The sequence below is a fragment of the Lissotriton helveticus genome, chromosome 9, assembly GCF_964261635.1.
Source record: "Lissotriton helveticus chromosome 9, aLisHel1.1, whole genome shotgun sequence".
Taxonomy (NCBI): Eukaryota; Metazoa; Chordata; class Amphibia; order Caudata; family Salamandridae; genus Lissotriton; species Lissotriton helveticus.
Genome location: NC_136070.1, coordinates 1,095,501,268 through 1,095,520,869, shown reverse-complemented (window position 1 = coordinate 1,095,520,869; position 19,602 = coordinate 1,095,501,268). Strand labels below are relative to the sequence as shown.

The following is a 19,602-nucleotide window of genomic DNA, read 5'->3' as shown; positions in this document are numbered from 1 at the left end:
GAGAGAGAGAGAGAGAGAGAGAGAGAGAGCGAGCAAGAGAGAGAGAGACTGTGATGGAATTGGGGTCACAGTGTGTATGAAGCTATGCAATGCCTCTTAAGATTGCTATTGTCTACTAATATAAATGTATTATCAAAATATGCTCTTTGTAGTTACATCTGCTTTTGAAATACTGCATTGTCGCTTTGTCTAATGTTTTAAAACGGAAACGAGAAGGAGCAGTGGATGCACTTTTGTCAAAACTGAACGATGAGTGGGCCCGATGTTGTATATCATGACAGGAGTCTGCATCAGGAAACCCACCTAAAATTGGGCAAACTAACCCGGTCTACTGATGGCAGGGACCCTGTAATGAATGGACCACCACCTATGATAACCTGCGGGCAGACTAAGCCCAGCCTTTAACTCCACCATCCAGTGTTACTTATAACGGCAGGATTGGTGACAGTGGCCTAACAATCGCCCGCATCCCCTGCAGTATGGCGGGTCGCTGGCCTGAGAGCTCTAGACTGGCACGGAGGATGGGAGGGGGCCCCTTCCATGTAGTTTGCAGGGGGGCCCCCTCAAGTTTCGTTACGCCACTGATCCGTAGGACGGAGGCCAGGGCGAGTTGGGTGATTTGGTACAGGGATACTTGAGACCTGGAATCCATGACTGTGGTCAGTATCCAAACACCAATTTCCAGCAAGTATGACTCTTTTTTCCTGGAATGGGGACTAACTTCCCAGACTTAAATATACTGTGTCCTTTTCGTGGCAGTATTCCACGATTGAGAGAAAAAGCCTCTGCTGACATATGCCTCCTGCTTTGAGGAGGCAAAAAGTATCAGTCTGCGGCCACGGGTTGGGGAGAGGGAACTGGTAAGCTTGCATAGGCTTTCTGTCTGCCCAGGGACAGAATAAGCGTTGTCTCCCCCCTCGTGCTGCAGCAGGTGTCAAATAGGGACTGGGCTGTGCAGCTGACCACAGCCCATGTCCCTGCAGCACCAAAGTTAGGTCCAGTGTTTTTAGGCCCGGACTTTTCGTGTATTTAGTTTGCAGACCTGATAATTCTGAACCCAAAAAAGACATGCAATTCTGAGCTGCTAAATTCCACTTGGAGTTACCGCTCTGGGTGGGATACTACAACTCATAATGTGGCCTACATGTCTGTTTCACAGCATGTGACATTGAGCAACAAACCCATCTTCAGTAGAGCTGCAAAGAGGGAGGTGCAATAACAGCCCACTTGTCCCCTCTAACACTCAGTATCCCAGGTGGTCTTATTTAATTAACAGTATGTGTTGGAGTTTTTTATTGCCTGGAACTAGATGGTTCTCATGAGAGGAGTGAAACCAGTAATTCATCCCTCACTTCTGAATGCCTGAGGAATTAATGAGACCTTCTGATGCTTTACGCCAAATGGCAGCTCTTCTCTCACACATTTTTCAGACCATCAAAATCACTGCTTAATTTGAGGCCAGCAGCATTTATTTTGGGGGACCATCACTATGTTTCTGCATTAGATATTTACTGAGAGCAAGAAAGGGAAATAGACACAAAATGGAAAGACGGGGAAGAGAAAGACAGAAAAAACGTCTCAAAGGGAGAAAGCAGCAACCTACACAAGTGAGGTAAAGTCGCAGGGAGTGTCTGGTAGTGAATTAAAGAATCATAAGGTGGTTTAAGACTACAACCTTGGTATTTGGCATAGGCTGTGGGCTTCAAAGCAGAGCTTCGGGCACCGCACTCATTGCTTTACAAATTAGGCACTGATCAAATGTGAGGATGTTCCCCAAGGGCAAAATGCGCTTGTTCTTAGAACTGTGGTAAACCGTTTCGGGGCAGGTGTCTTCTCCACTAATGAGTCAAGTAATTCATGAAAAAAGCACTGAAAAAGAACTTCATGAAGACCTGAGCTCAAGTTTCCTGGAAGCTATTACCTCCACCACCCCACTGAGGTTTTAGCCACTTCTTGATTGAGTCGTGGGATTAAGAAATACAAGTGACCTGTTCTCTAGCAGGTGGATATTAGTTTATAGGTGCCTACATTTAATAAATACACTGTCATTCATACATACATACATACATACATGCATACATATGTGATTGTACAAACATGCCATCCAATCTTGCATCAGTCTTGTTTAGGTAACTTTTTCATACTGAACTCCAAACTGACAAATGTTCTTTGAGGTTTCAATCCAAGGAGAGTCTACATCAACCCTGCTATGGTAAATGCAAATTCAGCTGTGTTGAAAGGGGTCCTAATCAAATAGAAATAAGAAACCAAATGGATTTATATAATTCTATTCCGAATTTAAGTTGCTCATGCAGTCAATATGATGTTTGATTGTCACTGTATTATACACAGCAATGCAAGGTATTTTCCACCATTGGGGTTCTATCTGACAGATTCATAAAGTTAGATTCAACTACATATCACACAAAAGAGGACGGAGAAAATGCTTGCAATTTGTTAACCACTGGTAATGACTTGGGGTAGCATTCAATCCATAATTATTTTGCTCACCATGCCACCTCCAGTTTGCACTTATCCATGTGCAAATCAGTTTTGACCCTGCTCCAATAGTAACAGTCCAGCCCAAACTTCCAGACTAGGCCTCCCCTGAACTGAAACACAAGCAATTCAGGACCGGTTTTGCACTGATTAGGGCTCTTCAGTCTGTTGTAGCTTGGTTTCAGTGGCACAGTGAGCACTGGACCCACGTCTGAGCATACTTTTGCCACTTTAGGCATCAAACACACAAAAGGGGATGGGGGGAATGCTTGAAATTTGTCTAATCATTGGCAATCACTCTGGGTAGCATTCCAACATTTTCTTCATATACATATTGACATGTATGTCTTTTTAACAATTTTATTTTGAAAGTTTCACATATAAACAAGCCAAATACTGGTGCAGGCCTTCACTGACCATACGTACAGATATTCACTGAAGCAGATATGAAATCGTGTTTCGTGTTGCAAAAGAATTGTTATGCTATTCAATGGGAATTTACAATTATGATTGGCCACTTGGAATTTTGCATCCAAAGATTATGAATTTTTGGAATTGCAAAATTGGATGTGCCTGCCATTAAAATGCAATTACAATGCAGTACAATACTCACTCCTATACATTTCTGTCCAGAAATCTTGATCATAGTTTCAAACCTCTAGTTCATGGTTATGTGATCGCCAAGAAAGCACCGCAGTCTAGAATTGTGTTTGCATTCAAAACTAAATATGTTTATCACAACTAAACATGAAAAATAAAATTGAAGATATCCAAGATTGCAACCTGGCCAATATTTTACCGACATGCCTTGTATTGTTTGTGTCATGACTGTTAAAAAATTGAGAGAAAGCAGCAAAGGTTAGTATTTTCCTCTTTGAAATGTAAATTCAAGATGGCACATATAAGTAGCAACGTGAAGCGTATTTAAGGGTTGTCTAAACTATTTCTAAACGAATAGCAAAAAAAGAGACATAGTAGTCATAATAAAAAGAATCCACAGAATTTAAAAAAAGTTTTATTAAAGTACCAGCCTCAAGCCAATTGTACCACAGAATATTGGGAATGGGATTTTTGTGGTATCCTAATATCATAGACAAATTGAAAAAATATCAAGGGACATATAAAAAACCAAAGAAATACTTTATTTATTCTGTCTAGAGAAATGTTTTTTTTTAATAAAAATGTGTTTCAGATCGCAGAGACCGATGTCGCTGAATGGAGTGTCATTAAGTGTAGTGGCATATACAACAGTGGAGGAGAGTGTCATACAGTGTAGCTTTGTAGTGTGTAGTGTAGACTTGACAATGTGTGTTTTGGTCTCCTCCTTAAAGGTTCTCAGTGTCCATGCTTGTAGACCAAGTGAAATAACAAGACATTATAGCTCCCATACATACCCCGTTCTTGCTGTGCCCTGTACACTGATCTGTGTGTCCTACTTCGCCTACGAGCCAGGATCAGAGGCTCTCCAGATTCTCACTGTCCAAGCTTCCTCGGGCTGTCAGGAGACCTTTGCATGGCCCTGAGACTTAGGAGATACCCCCACAAATGTAATAAACAAGGACTCATAAAAATGTCACTGAGCCAGTCTTGTGCTCCAACTCTCAAAATCACTATGGGTCTCACAAACTCACTCTTGCCGCATACAGACACTACACATAAGGACATGGGAACATTCTTTGTAGCATGGAATGTGGTAATCTTTTCCAACACACCCCTATCTGACATAGTGGTATCTCATACATGGCTTCAGCCTCCATGCATCACACTGGGAATTTTACGAAAAATATTTGAACTGTTCTCATGGGATGCAGTGCTCACTTAAGAACTCATTAGGAGGTGCCTGTAATTTGGTGCAGGGATACTCGGCGCCTGGAATCCATGATTGTGGTTGGTTCCAAGCACTAAATTCCAGCAAGTATGACTCTTTTTTCCTGGAATGGGGACTAACTTCCAGACTTAAATATAATGTCCTTTTCCTGGCAGTATTCCAAAATTGAGAGGAAAAGCAGCTGCTGACATTTCCATCTGCTTTGAGGAGGCAAAAAGTACCAGTTTAGGGCCACAGGTGGAGGGGGAGAGGGAACTGGGAAGTTTATCTTGGTTTTCTGTCTGCCCAGGGTAAGTTTTGTTTCTTCCCTCGTGTTAGCTGCATGGGGTTAGACAGGGACTGGGCTGTGCAGCTGACCACAGCCCGTGCCCCTGCAGTTCCAAAGTTAGGTCCAGTGTTTTTGTCCCCAGACGTTTCATGTCTGGAGTTTGCAGACCTGATCATTCTGGACCCGAAAAAGACATGTAACTCTGAGCTGCTTCATTCCACTTGGAGTCAGTAGCGTAGCATAGGCCCCGGCAGCCCCTGCGGCGTGGGGCCCCCAAGTTCCAGGGGTCCCGCTCAGCACAGTGCCCTGACCTGAGAGCTACTGATTTAGACAGGCGGGGAACCTCCGTGTACCTTGAGGGGGGCCCCTCAAATTTCATAACCCAACTGCTTGGAGTTACCGCTCCAGGTGGAATACTGCAACTCATAATGTGGCCTACATGTGTGATTCACAGCATGTGACATTGAGCAACACAAACCATCTTCAGTAGAGGTGCAAAGAGGGAGGTGCAATACAAGCCGGCTGGTCCCCTCCAAAACTCAGTATCCAGCGTGGTCATTTTGAGTTAAGAGTATGTGCTGGCTTTCACTGCCTGGAACTAGATGGTTCCCGTGAGAGGAGTGAACCCTGTTATTTATCCCTCACTTCTGACTGCCTGAAGAATGAATGAGACCTTCTGACACTTTACACCAAATTGCATCTCTTCTATTACTCAATTTTTAGACCATCAAAATCACTGCTTAATTTGGGGTCAGCAGCATTTATTTTTGGGGATTATCACTTATTTATACTATATATATATATATATATATATATATATATATATATATATATATATATATATATATATACATATATATATATATATATATATATATATATATATATATATATATATATATATATATATATATATACTGCATTAGATATTATGAGAGCAAGAGAGGGAAAAACACACAAATCAGAAAGACGAGTGAAGAAGAGAGAAAAAAGGAAAAACCGTCACAAAGAGAGAAATCACCAACCTACATGAGTGCGATAAAGTCGCAGGGCAGCGTCAGGTAGTGAACTAAAGAGGAATAAGGTGGTTTAAGACTACAAGCCTTGGTATTTGCCAAAGGCCATGGGCTTCAAAGCAGAGCTTCGAGCACCGCACTCATTGCTTTACAAAGTAGGCACTGATCAAATGTAAGGATGTCCCCCAAGGCCAAAATTAGATGTTCTTTGAACTGTGGGAAACAGTTTTGGGGCAGGTTTCTTCTCCACTACTGACTCAATTAATTCATGAAAAAAGCACTGAAATAGAACTTCGTGAAGACCTGAGTTCACGTTTCCTGGAAGCTTTTACCTCCACCACCCCACCGGGGTTTTAGCCAATTCTTGATTGAGCCGTTGGATTAAGAAATACAAGTGACCTGTTCTCTAGAAGGTGAATATTAGTTTCTAGGAACCTACATTCAATAGGTTCACTGTGATACATACATACATACATACATACATACATATGTGATTGTACAAAATGACATTCGATCCTGCATCAGTCTTGTTTAGGTAACTTTTTCATACCGAACTCCACACTGACAAATGTTCTGTGCGGTTTCATTCAAGGAGAGTCTACATCCGTGGTTCCCAAACTATGCGCCGCGGCACCCCGGTGCGCCGTCATGAGTTGCCAGGGGCGCCGCGCTCACGTTAGGAAAAACAAGCTTATTGCAGCGATTTCTTAACGAGCTCCGTGGAGCATGCTTTTTTACACTCACACTGATGCAGGTGGTACAGTTGTAAAACGGAGGTTGGGCAGAAGATCGGCAGGGCATTTGATTATCATTAATTATTAATCAAATGCCATGCCGATCTTCTGCCAACCTCTGTTTTAGACCTGTATCACCCGCATTATTTTTAGTGTAAAAAGGCAGACTCCACGGAGCTCATTAAAGACTCAGAAAGCGGGCAACCCTGGGAGGCCTCATCGTACTTCCTGACATTTTGGTAGCACTATACCCCTCCTCAAATTTGGAGCGCTGCAGCACCGACATTGCAATACAGGGCTGTGCCCCTCCCACAGAAGCATTCTGAGCAGGGTATCCAACTTGGTAAAAAAGGCACCTGGGGGCGGGGGATCACTGACACATGTACTAAGGATAGGTGGTGGGGTGGGTTGGCACTGAGTTAGTTGTCTCAACGTATGTTTATTACAAATTTGAAAATGAAGACATGTAACTTGTTCTGTGCTGCAATGTAACCTAAGTTAATTACTGAATGCTGAGCATGTTAATAAAACAGATTTTAGAAAAAGGCATCTGGGATAAGGTATGAATGAATGTATCGGCATTTCTAAAGCTCGTGGTTACCTGAGGGCATCCCAGCGCTGCTAACAGTGCAGTCAGAAAAGCTCCGAGCGATATTTAGGAAAAAAGAACGGTTATAATTTGTTTTCAAAAGATCAGATAATTTGGTTCAAGACGGGTCTGAAGGGGAAGGTGGTATGAGCTATTCAGTAACACAAAAAGGAATCTAGGCAATGTAATCATCGTAAAAATAGCCATCCTGGCAAATATGGAGAGCAGCAGCATGTTCAAGTGTCTAACATTTTTCTCAAGCGCTTTTACCATTGGTCCCTAGTTTGCCTCACATTAGGTTTCAGCTCCTGTTGTCACCCAAATGCAAAGGTACTTGAACCTATGGGGCTCCCGCCTAAGCAGCAGAGGCAGCTGCCCATCTGACATCCTGCCAGCCATAGGAAACAGCAGAGATTTACCACAATTTATCGTAAATCCAGAGTATCTCACATAAAACATAAATACTGAAGATATCCCACAGTCTGGTAAGGGATTGGGCCGAGTTCGCAAGGTACAACTGTATGTCATCTGCATAGAATGAGATCCTCTCTTCCCAGTCCATGCCTCCAGTCCATCCCCATATCTGTGCATCAACATACAGGGAGGCAACATACTCATATTCCAACCTCAGCAACTCTATCTCCAAATCCGACAAGTGCATTATCCTTCTTCTCTTCTCCCCCCCCCCACTATGATCACTCCCCCAATCGTGACTGTGTATTCACTTCCCACTGACCCTGTATTATCTTTGAAATATTGCTGTGTAGCCCTATCTAGGTGTTTCACCTCCTGTTTATTCCCAAGTCCCCAGGCTGCCATCCTCCATTCACTATGCTCTAGTGGTCTATTTGAAGTCCGAGAAACCTGCAGGAGGGAATGCTGAGTGATCCCCATGCTAGATACCTAGCCGCTGTGAACCTATGCATGGCAACCAATGGTGTCAGGAAGTAGTCTAACCTAGCAGAATATTGTTTGTGTTGGAGAAGAAAGAATAGCCTCTCTCCTGTCCATGTAGAGAGGGCTGAATATCTCCCAGCCAAGTGCTTGTGTGAACACCTTTAGCATCCCGTCTGTCACCTCTCACTCTGGTTTAGTGTTCATCCTGTCCAAAAGAGATTTCAGTACTGGATTGAAGTTGCCTCCCAGCACCTCAAGGGGTGGGGGGCATGATTACCAGCAGTCGGCCCGATTTTGCAGTGTCCCTTTCTACAATACTGATGGGGCATACACATTCATCAGAATCATGTCTTCACATCCCCATACCCCTGCACCGCTGCATATTAGCCCTCTGCATCTGACCATGTACAGGTGACATGGAATGTTAGTAATTTTTCAATACAAATTACCACACCTCTGCTGCCTCATCACTGAGGACATGCTGTCCTCTGTCTCGTGCACCTAAAGAGCTTCAAATGGTTGCCTCAGAACACCAGACGGACCTACATGCAAGCACTCATCACCAGCAGGCTGGACCACTGCAGCACTCTCTGTGCCGGAATCACTAAAAAACTCCTTCGCAGACTCCAGACCATCCAGAATACGGCTGCAAGATTCAAACTCAACTTCCTACGCCGCACCCACATCACACTGCACCTCAAGAAACTTCACTGGCTCCCTACTTACAAACACAGCCAGTTCAAACATTTTACAAACACATACAAAGCCCTACACAACACATTAACAGAATATGTATCGTTTCTCACTTAACAAGTTTTTATTAAACAACTGTTATATTTTTGTTTTGTTATAAATTTGATTATAATACCTTCATTGTTCGTTGCATCAGAATTAATTTACGGAAGACAACACGAAGTACTACCGAGGTCGGGCTTACATCCCCTACCCCCCCGCCCACCGGTAAGAAAATGGTGGGGAGCCACGGCCAATTGCTAATTAGGTCAAGGGAGCCACAGGTCAAAAAAGTTTGGGAAACACTGGTCTACATTAACCCTGCTATGTTAAAATCAAATTCAGCTGTGTTGAAAGGTGTCCTAGTCAAATACAAATGAGCATTCAAATGAATTTATATATTTCTATTTAGAATTTAATTTGCTCATGCACTCTATATGATGTTTGATTCTCACTGCAGTATACATAGCAATGCAAGGCATTTTCCACCAGTGGAGTGCTGTGTGACAAAATCGTAAAATTAGATTTAACTACATATCACACAAAAGGGGACAGAGAAAATGCTTGCAATTTGTTAACCACTGGTAATGACTTGGGGTAGCATTCCAATCCATAATTATTTTGCTCACCATGCCACCTCCAGTTTGCACTTATCCATATGCAAATCAGTTTTGACCCTGCTCCAATAGTAACAGTCCAGCCCAAACTGCCAGAGAAGGCTCCCCCTGAACTGAAACACAAGCAATCCAGGACCGGTTTTGCCCTGATTGGGGCTCCTCAGTCGGTTGTAGCTTGGTTTCAGTGGCACAGTGAATAAGGAACTCATGTCTGAGCATACCTATGCCATTTCGGGCATCAAACACTCAAAAGGTGATGGGAGGAATGCTTGAAATTTTTCTAATCACTGGCAATCACTCAGGGTAGCATTCCAAAATGTTCTTCAACTACATATCGACATTCATGTATTTTTAACAACTTTATTTTAAACGTTTCACATATAAACAACCCAAATACTGGTGGTGCAGGCCTTCAACAACCATACATGCAGATATTCATTGAAGTAGATATGAAGTCTAAAATTGTGTTTGCATTCAAAATAAAATGGGTTTATTCCAACACAACTACACATGAAAAATAAGAAAGGTGCAACTAAAATGGAAGGCATCTAAGATTGCATCCTGGCCAATATTCTACTGACATGGCTGGTATTTTTTGTGTCATGACTGCTAAACAATTTGAGAAATCAGCAAAGGTTAGTATTTCCCTCTTTGAAATGTAAATTCAAAATGGCAAATATAAGTAGTAACTTTAAGCCTATTCAATAGTTATCTAAAGTATTTCTAAATGAATAGCAAAAAAGAGACATAGTAGTCATAATAAAAACTATCCAAAGGATTTAAAAAACATTTTTATTAAAGTACCAGCCTCAGGCCAATTGTACCACAGAATATTGAGACTAGGAATAGTGTAGTATCATAAGATCATATACAACATGAAAAAATATCAAGAGACATATGAGAAACCAGAGGAAAACTATTTAATCTGTCAAAAGAATTCCTTATATTTTGTAAATAAAAACGTGTATCAGATCATAGAGTCTGATGTCGTTGAGTAGAGAGTCATTAAGTGTAGTGTTGTACGGAACAGTGAAGGAGAGTGTCATACAGTGCAGCGTAGTAGTGTGTAGTGTCACAGAGTGGAGAAGAGTGGAGTGGAGCAGAGTCAAGTGCCATACGGTATAGCAGGTCTGGACTGTGAGCGCAAACCAGCCCTGGCTATTGAGTCGGCCCGAAGGGGTGGCATGCGCGTGTGGAAAACACTTTTCTTACAGGGGACCTATATTGGAGCTATGCTGCAAAACCGGTCCCCGGTACAAAAACAGCCCCTCAGGGGCACGAAAAAGGGCCCCATCCTGGCAGCCTACCGGGAAAACGCCTGGTGCCCGCTACATCCAGTCTAGCCCTTGCGTATAGTGTTTTACAGTACAGTGGCGTGGACTGCAGCACAGTGGAGAGGCCTGATGTAGACTCAAGTAAACTGTCATAAATTGGAGTGGCATCTTGTACAGTACATAGGAGTGTGTGTCGTACAGTGTTGGAAAGTGTTGTAGAGTGGAGTAGAACATTGTACAGTGGAGTGAAATGGTATAGAGTGGAGTACAGAGTTGTGTAGTGTAGTGTTAGGCCATAGAGTGGAGTACAGTATTGTAGAATGAAGGGGTGTAGAGCAGAGTATCATACAGTGGTATGGAGTGGAGTAAACTGTTGTGCAGTGGAGTACAGTAGAGTAGAGTTCAGTGTAGTGGTGCCGCATAGCGTGGAGTTGCATGATCTCGAGTAGAGTGGCGTGGAATAGAGTAGAGTGGATCAGCGTAGCATACAATGCAGTAAAGTGGTGTAGAATGTAGTGGTGTGTTGTTGAGTGGACTAGATTGGCGTGTAGTAGAGTGCCATCAAGTGTTGCAGAGTGGAGTACAGTGGTGTGTGACAGAGTGAATTGATATATATTGGAGAGGCATGGGGTAGAGTACAGTGCAGTACAGTATGGTAGAGTGGAGTGGCATAGACTGTCATAGAGTTGAGTGGCATAGAGAAGCGTACGGTAGAGTGGCATAGAGTGCAGTAGTGGTGTGCAGTTGTGTGTCTTAGAATAGAGTGGAGTAAAGTGGGGTAGAGCAGCGTAGAGGGAGTTGCGGAGAGAGTTGTAGAATAGAGTAGAGTGTCTTAGAGTTGCACAGAGGAAAGTAGAGTGCATTGACAGGAGTACACTGTTGTACAGTAAAGTGCTATAGAGTAGAGTATAGTGTGGTAAGGGTGAGAAGTGTAGACTGCTGTTGAGTGGATTACAGTGTCGTTGAGTGGAGTATATTAGAGTTGTGTGGAGTGGAGTTTAGTGGAATGGAGTGGAGTGGCCTGCAGTGGAATAGCATAGAGTGGAGTGGTGTAGAGTGTAATGGGGTAGAGTGGAGTGGCATACAGTGAAGTGAGGTACAGTATAGTGACATACAGTGGAATAGCATAGAGTTGAGTGGCGTACAGTGGAGTGGCATAGAGTGGAGTAGCTCAGAGTGGAAAATCATAGAGTGAAATAGCATAGAGTGGAATAGTGGAGAGTGGAGTGGTGTACCATGGAGTGGTGTAGATTGGAGTGGCAAAGAGCAGAATGCCATAGAGTGAAGTGGTTGATAGTGTAATATGTACAGTGGAGTGCCTACAGTGGAGTGGTATAGAGTGGAATGGCATAGAGTGGAAGAGTGTGGAGTGGTGTACAATGGAGTTGCGCATAGTGGAATAGCGTAGAGTGGAGTGGCATAGAGTGGAGTGGAGTGGCATAGACTGGAGAAGCATAGAGTGGAGTGGTATAGAGTGGAATAGATTACAGTGGAGTGTTGTAGAGTGGAGTGTGTAGATTGGAGTGGGGTAGAGTGGAGTGGCATAAAGCAGAATGGCACTGAGTGGAGTGGCGTATAATGGAATAGTGTGGAGTGGTGTGGCATACAGTGGAGTGTTGTAGAGGGGAATGGCATACAATGGAATAGTGTAGAGTGGAATGGAGTTGAGTACAGTGGAATAGCGTAGGGTGTAGTGGTGTAGAGTGTAGTGGCATACAGTCAAGTGGTGAAGACTGGCATACAGTGGAGTGGCGTACAGTGGAATACCGCAGAGTAGATTAGAGTGGGGTAGAGTGGAGTGGTGTAGAGTGGAGTGGCATAGAGTGGAACAGCATACAGTAGAGTGGCACAGAGTGCACTGGCATAGAATGCAGTGAGGTACAGTGTAGTGGCATACAGTATAACAGCATAGCGTGGAGTGGTATACAGTGTAATGACATATATTGGAGTGGCAAACAGAAGAGTGGCGTAGAGTGGAACAGCGTAGAGTGGAGTGACGTTGAGTGGAATGGCGTTCAGTGGAGTGGCGTATTTTGAAATAGTGTAGAGTGGAGTGCTGTACAGTGGACTGGTGAAGAGTGGAATAGCGTACAGTAGAATAGTGTAGAGTGAAGTGACGGAGTGGATTGTGGTTAGTGTAGAGTGGAGTGGCGTACAATGGAATAGCGTACAGTGGAGTGGGGTAGAGTGAAGTGCAATACAGTGGATTGGCGTAGAGTGGAATAGTGTACAGTAGAGTGGTGTAAAGGGTAGAGGTGTAGAGTGGAGTAGTGTAGAGGGGAATGAAATGTAGTGTAATGGCATACAGTGAAATAGCATAGAGTGGAGTGGCATACAGTAGAGTGAAGTACACTGGTTGGCATATAGTGGAGTGTACAGTGGAATAGCGCACAGTACATTGGCGTACAGGTGGAGTGACATACAGTGGAGTGGTGTATAGTGGAATAGCGTACAGTAGAGTGGCGAAGAGTGGAGTGGCTTATAATGGAGAGGCATAGAGGTGAGTGAGGTGATGTGTAGTGGTGTGCATTGGAATAGAGCATAGAGAGGAATAGCATAAAGTTGAATGGCATATAGTGGAGTTGCCTACAGTGGAATAGCATAGTATGGAATGACATAGAGCAGAGGGGCATACAGTGGAGTATGCAGCCTGGAGTGTTGTAGAACTTTAACTGCTGCTAAGTTAGAAAAGACTTGCAACATATTAACAAGACAGTGTCCACATTCCTTTGGGATCATAGAATGTTCTCTATTTGTCATTTGAACATCAACTATTTAAAAACAGCACTATATCATCCAAATGGTGTACATCTTATTAATTATGGAAACCATATCTTCCTTCCAAATCTGAAGTGTTGGTTAATCCAACATATCTAATAATATTTAGTTTTCCAAACAACCTAAGGCTTTATTAAAAGCCACACTATACCTTGCATAATTACATTTTGTGTTGGGAATTTGTTTGAATTAATATTACCCGTAACGTAGTACTTCCTAGATACTACTGTGGTAGAACCATGGTACTTTGTAAACATTTTCTAAAGAGTATAAACCTATACAACTCATTTCACTTACCACAACTCACTTTGTTACAGTGGCATACTTATTGCTGTCTGTCCACCATAATTTATCTGTTTTATTTCCTATGTAAAAACCCAGCACACTCACATTGTGCTGTAATCCAGATGGCTGCCTTTTCATTTTAGAAGGGCTTTGATTAACCAATCATATTGTGTTTTGTCCTACAAAAGATGGCGGGTGGCAGCCATTACCCCACTTATCACTTAAGTCTATTGGATTAATTCCACAAAGAAAAGAAAATTTAGGTCCACAAGTATGATGGACCAGCCACCAGTCAATCCTCTATTAGGAAATCACCTTGCTCCTAAAAGTATTGAAATATTACTTAGCAATCCAAGTCCAGTCATCAGTACCATAATATTAATCAAGTGTCCATGTTTCTATGTGATATCACAAAGATCCTGGATTTGATTTCTATTTGATTCTTTATTAACCGCTTCGCCATGGCAGACATTCCGCCGGGGTGCGTCCGAATCCGACGCGTGCGCAGATCGGACGGACCCCGCCCGTCCGACGCACACGCCGACCGTGACTTCGGATGGCATGGGGCTGTCCAACGCATCGAAAAGGTTAAACATCTTCTCATAGAATTATATTGATTATAGTTATAGCCAATGCAATTTAGTCCCCCCTTTGGGACTTTCATCAGGGCTACAACAATATATATAGAAATGTGTCTTTGCAATCTGTTGATATATATTTGAAAAACTATATAGACAACATTAAAAAGCAAAACTCACAATGCCAGTTTTGGCAATAATTGACAAAAATAATACAACATGCAGAATACCATTCAAATAGGTAATTGAATATCAGAATGATGAAATGATGAAATTAGGTTGTATTGGTGACATGTCAATATACAATGCTCATCATTTAGCAGCAAATTGTAAATACAATTGTTGTAGCCATGAAGCAGTCTCATGGCGGACTAAACACGTTGGCTATGGCTACAATCAATGTAATTTTATGAGAAAATGTTTAACAAAGAATCAAATAGAAATCAAATCCAGGATATTCATGTTGTTACATTGAAAAATGATGGTTGATGAATTACCTTTATTGTTTATATTTAATTAAAACCATTTACAAAATTCATGTTTAAAAATCAGATTCAATAAAATCACATCCAATATTGTAATAAATATGTAAAGCTTCAGTTTTTATGTTTATTAAAGATTAAAAATTAAGACGGATGGGAGTCTTCTTGGTCGAATTGCCCTTGGCTTGTATACTTCTTTCATCTCAATCGACCAATCCCAGTGTGCATACTTCTTCCATTTTATTATCTACCATATTTAAAAAGTCCACTCATTTTCAATTCAACTGCTGGTCATCAGAGTTGAATCAAGCTATCACAGCTTGTCGTCTTGTGCTAATTCCCCGGCATTAAATTCAGGTTTAAGTAGCCGTGCCCTTTCTCGCTTTAAGTGCAGACAAGAACAAATCAAATTAGCCATGTCCTCCATCCCATTTCTACACAGACGACAATTCGATGTGGATTGTGCCCTCTGCCATGGGGGGATGTGCAGGATGGATGGCACCTTTCCTAGTCTGTGTTTGAGGAATTTTTCTTTTATGCACCGAGAGTACCTCAAACTGAATTAAAATTGTAACCTGAGTGTTTTGTAGCTACCTATAGTCATCCATGCGCGGCTCCGTTTTGCAAAGGTGGCTTTGTCGTCTCTTAGCGAGAGGGTCTTGATTGTTCTGCGTACTAGTTTTTTTAAAAGTGAATGCGAGGTTGGTATGGCCCAGAGATCGGTGAGCCATATAGTTATGAGACTGCTTTTTAGATAGTTCCTGGCTGGCCTTTGTGAGCTAAGCTGTAGTTCCTTCCAGAGTAAATGGTTTAGGGAGTTCTCAGGGGCATCCTTTATTGTGTGCCAGCTAGTTAGGTAAGCTCCCTGTCTTGCTAGCTGTTGGTTGGTGAGTCCAAAGTCCAGCCTGATCTGGGCCGGAGATGCATATATTGGAATGTTGAAAATGGTCCTGTAAGCTCTCATGATGGTACTGTCAAGAATTTTAGAAATAATCGCTCCCTCTTAGAGCAATGATTCCTGTTGGTAGAATTTGTGCTTGAACATTCTGAAGTAAGGGAGAGAGTCTAGGACCTGTCAGCTTAGATTTCAGTTGTTTCAGAGTTGTTGCTAAACCCAAGCCTTTTCTTGGAATTGATTGGAGTTGGTTAATAAATTGACCGCTGTTATCAATGTTTATGCCTAGATATTTTTTGTTTTTAACATTATGAATTCTGACATTTCCCAGATGCCAAGCATAAGACCCTTTTTAGGTTTATAGTATTTTTATTGAATTTTATATTAGGCACATAAATGAACCTTGAAAACAACAAAGAAAAACTGTTGATTAACTGTATCCCTCATTCACCCACCTCCTTTGAAGAGTATAAGACCCTTTTTAAAGATCTTTTTATGGACATAGTTTTGGTCTTGTCGAAATTTACTTCCAGGAACATTTCTTTAGCATAGCTCTCTAGTGCATTTAGGAGGAGCTATAACCCTACTTTCGTGTGGCTAATCAGGATCCGATCATCCGCATAGAGTATGCTGGACAAGGCCTTACCTCCTATCCTTGGGGCATGTGCATTGGATAGGTTTAGGGAGCACACAACCCTGTTTGATACCATTGGTTCTGTGGATGCGCCTTGATAGATGACTTCCTTTCCCCAATTTAATCTGAACCCAGGTGTTAGTGTGTAGTTGTATAATCATTTTCAGGAGAGAGTCCGGAATAGTCCAACCCGCCAATTATTTCCACAGCCTTACCCGATCTATGTTGTCAAATGCGGATTTAAAATCTATAAAGCAAAAGTGTAAAGACTGATCTATAGCTCTTCCTTTATCAATAAGGAGTGACATTATTAGGATGTTAGTGGCTGTGCCAGTTGATTTACAAATTCCTGTCTGGTTGTATGGAATAATACATTAAACATGGACAATTGCTTCACATTATGTGTTGAGTATTTGGTTCTGGTGAATGGGCATGGAGTGCGGAGTTTTATCCAATAATATTGTGTTTTGTCATCGCCATGTATCGCAGTACTTACACTGTAGTACTGTGGTACTACAGGGACATCAAATATCACAACGTTGTCCTGCCTTATAACTTAACTACTGGAAAAGAAATACACTTCAAATGCTAAAAAGGATCATCTACACCCCCTAATTATGTTCCTGGCAAATTTAATTAAAAACGTGTAGCCATTTTTGCACTATGCGTGAGTACAAAGTCTATGGAAAATGCATTGGTGCCCAAACCTGTTTTGGGACCCCCACTTTTTCTTTGCACCCCTTGGCCAATCGACGTAAACCTTTGCATCCTCTGCCAATGTAGAAAATGGAATAAGTCTCTAAAGTTTTATTAAGATTCATCCAACAAGTACAAAGTCAAATATCAGAGGAATTCCTATTTCTGGCAAGGCTAACTATAACTACAGAGTGCCTACTGCCACTTTGTAATACATCCTCAAGGTACATATATGTGGAGATAAGTATAGAAAATCTATACCTACTTTACCTTTCAATATCTTGGCCCTCGATATTCTGTCTATGATATTAAAGTCCCAAAATATTCTGTACTTGATATTCAGGAGGCAAACACATCAGGCAATTCCAAGATCTCAAAACATGGAAAAATAGCTGCTTTATTTTCTCTCAGAAAGATGGCAATCCTCCTGTTGTGTATCCCCGGTGGACAGCTGAGCTCCTCCACCTAACATCTTATGAAAGCAATGCTTCCTTTATGTGAAGGATAGCACAGCATGATCTATAAAGCATCAACATTGTAGCTAGGGAAAAAAGAGAATACATCGCTGCAAAAGAACAGATAATAAACAATAGATCAGACCTGTCCAACAAGTAGCCAGTGAGCTACTGGTAAAGCTCTGGGCACCTTCTAGTAGCTCTCATGTGTGCAGCCCAGCCTACTAAAATTAGCAGCTTGTGTTTGTTTGAAATAATACATGTATACCAAATTGAAAAGCATGTCTTTCACTTGAATTAACACACTGGGAAAGTTCATTTCTATTTTGTTTTAGACCCTGTACTGTTTGGCGGGTTTTGTGTTTTGCAAGATCTTATGCCATAACGGGGAGCACTGCTCCACCTTGTCCCTGTGATGGTGTTTTAGAACAGTCTTTGTTACATTATATGTTCTTTTGTACTTATTTTAACTATGCACGTAAGCACTTTCTCAAGCCATTGCTAAAAGCCCTTGGTCACCGTAGGTGTAGAGAGGCCTTATATCACCTTCAATTGCAGAACCCTCCAAGCATTTGCTTTAGTGTATGCTCTTTCTTAAAAGCTGCTATTAGAGCCAGGAGAACAATGGAGGGCTGATATCACCCCCAGGTTGAGGAAATCGCCTATTGTTATCATTGCCATTTGTGCTTTGTGTGGTCAATCCCTAATTATCATGTATATTGGATTTGTAGATTCTCTATGACTCATGTACTCAACAACTGTATAAACACTTAAGAGACTATTTTATTGACAGCTGTTAACCAGCTGACTGGGGAATTATGCTGTTTAATTGTGTATTTATTGATGTTTTTAATCTCGATGGATTTCTATGGGTTTTATATCTACTTTTATTTGTCTTTTATTGCCAGCCGGACGAATAAAGATCTTTTGAACTTGAACTTGAAAAGCATGTATTTGAGATGACAAAGTGTGCATTTGTAGAACTCCCAAGCTGTTTCTTGAAGAAAAATTGTTGAATTCCTAAAATATGTTTAAAGCTGATAGTGCAGTGATAAAACATGAAACAGTGGGGAAAAATTACTGATGTTATTACCTTGGTTTCCGGTCTTATTGCTACTATGTCTGTTACGTATTACCTACGTAGAGCCAACCACTGTGTGACGTGGTCACTATTACAACACTGACAATGTTAGCAGCTCAGATGATTTTCAGTGAACATAAGAAGCTCTTATTGCAGTAAAGGTTAGAGACCCCTTACAATAGGTGCTCCATTTAGTGTGCAACATATACTGGTCTGCTTACCTCCACCAGGTGCGACAGTTTCATCTGATGAAAAACGAAGCATGTATTATGCCTTAAGAAAAAAAAAAAAGAGGCAAATAGTCATTTATTACTTTATTTATTAATGTATTCAAAGTTTATAAGACCTGGCAAACAAATTTCAGACCTTGGTACATTGAACCAGGGAGGGAGAAACGGGACAGGGCCAAAAGGTATAAATATGTAAGACAAGGAACAGTTATGTACTAAGCTTAAAAATAACCAGTTAGAACTGGTATGATTGGACACACGAGAAAACATATGCTTTGAGTTTCTTCTGTGATTTGATGTTCAATCCGGCTGTGCAGTTGAGCGGAAGTATGTTGCACTGAATGGATGCTTGAACTTCAAGCAGCGACTGATTTATGCGTTTTTGGTATTGAGGTTTGGCCATAGACATCTAGAGTAATATTTGGCTACTGAATTCTAATGGTAAGCAGGATTCTACATTGATTGATCTCACTTGGTGTATTCCTATTTTGTTGATCATGATTACTTCCTTCTAATCTCCGAGGGAGGTCACGCCCTGTAATTTGTTATTCTTCTACGAAGGCACTTTTATTGTATTTGCATTTTATAACTTGTAAAATACACCAGTCAATTTAATGTGAAGTTGGATCTTTTATTGGCAACTCTGCTTCTCACTTTGCCAGCTCATCTTTAAAACAAATCTCCCAACTGTCCTTACTTCAAACTCCCACACCGCAATTATTCCACATTCTACCTAGTGATGTAAGATACACTCCAAACATGGAATGTATCAACACAACATAACTGTGTCTTTACTGTGTATTCACTCCTCACCCCTGTAAAGCTCTCTGATATCCTCACGGGTCATGTTCACGCTAAATAAAACTTCATAAATAAATAAATAAGCAGAACCTGAATTGTGAAACGCCTCTTGAGTGAGACTACATCTTCAAAGGGATATATGCCTGCATGTGTAACCAATTCAGATTGTTCAATGGTTGTTTGTACTGTTCCAGTGGTTGTAGGTGAAATACCTTCTTAGCTGCTTAATTTTT

At 41.6% G+C, this 19,602-nt stretch overlaps 1 protein-coding gene across 2 annotated transcripts in view; it reads left to right on the top strand.

Moving 5' to 3' along the window:
• Positions 1-19,602, top strand: part of LOC144783224 (uncharacterized) — a 61,132-nt gene that overhangs the window by 8,368 nt on the left and 33,162 nt on the right. The window lies entirely within an intron of this gene.